The following is a 637-nucleotide window of genomic DNA, read 5'->3' as shown; positions in this document are numbered from 1 at the left end:
GCCAAAGCCCAACGTAAAAGTAAGTGAAAATAGATCCATGGGCCTCTCTCCGCCAGTGGCTTGGGCGGTTACTCATTTTTCTCACTTCCTAGGGTAATATCGTCAAGCAACCCGACTTCACATGGAGCTCCATGCTTTTTTTCGAAGGCAGTGCAATGGGTGCTTGAATCCTAGCGAAGCGGCTTCCCTCATTTCAATTTTCTCATCTCCTAGGGCCATTTTATTGTGAACAACCGACTCCAGATATAACATTCGTGTATTTAGAAGACTATGGTTGTTCACCACCTAGCGAGATGGCTTTCCTCGTATCTTATCTCGGGGATTGGCCTTATTTGCCTTTTCTACTCATTTCTCCGAACAACAACCCCTCATGCCTTTTACTTAGGGAAAACAGGGATATTTCACTCAATACTCACAAAAAGCTCTCCTTTTGCCCCATGTTCTATTCTAAGATTATTCAATTCCGGGCTTCGCTTAATTTATCTTTCTGAAATTAGGGGTTGCACACTCCCACTTCGAGAGATCCTTAACTAAGGTCTATACAAAATATGAGGTGAATACCACACAAGCATACAACTTTTCAAAATTTTTAAAGGTCAAGGTAGGGGTACTTCCAAGGTTATTCAAAGAGTAAACT

Source organism: Ipomoea triloba, chromosome 16, assembly GCF_003576645.1.
Source record: "Ipomoea triloba cultivar NCNSP0323 chromosome 16, ASM357664v1".
Lineage (NCBI taxonomy): Eukaryota > Viridiplantae > Streptophyta > Magnoliopsida > Solanales > Convolvulaceae > Ipomoea > Ipomoea triloba.
The sequence above is the reverse complement of the archived record's forward strand: the minus strand, read 5'-3'. Positions refer to the sequence as shown.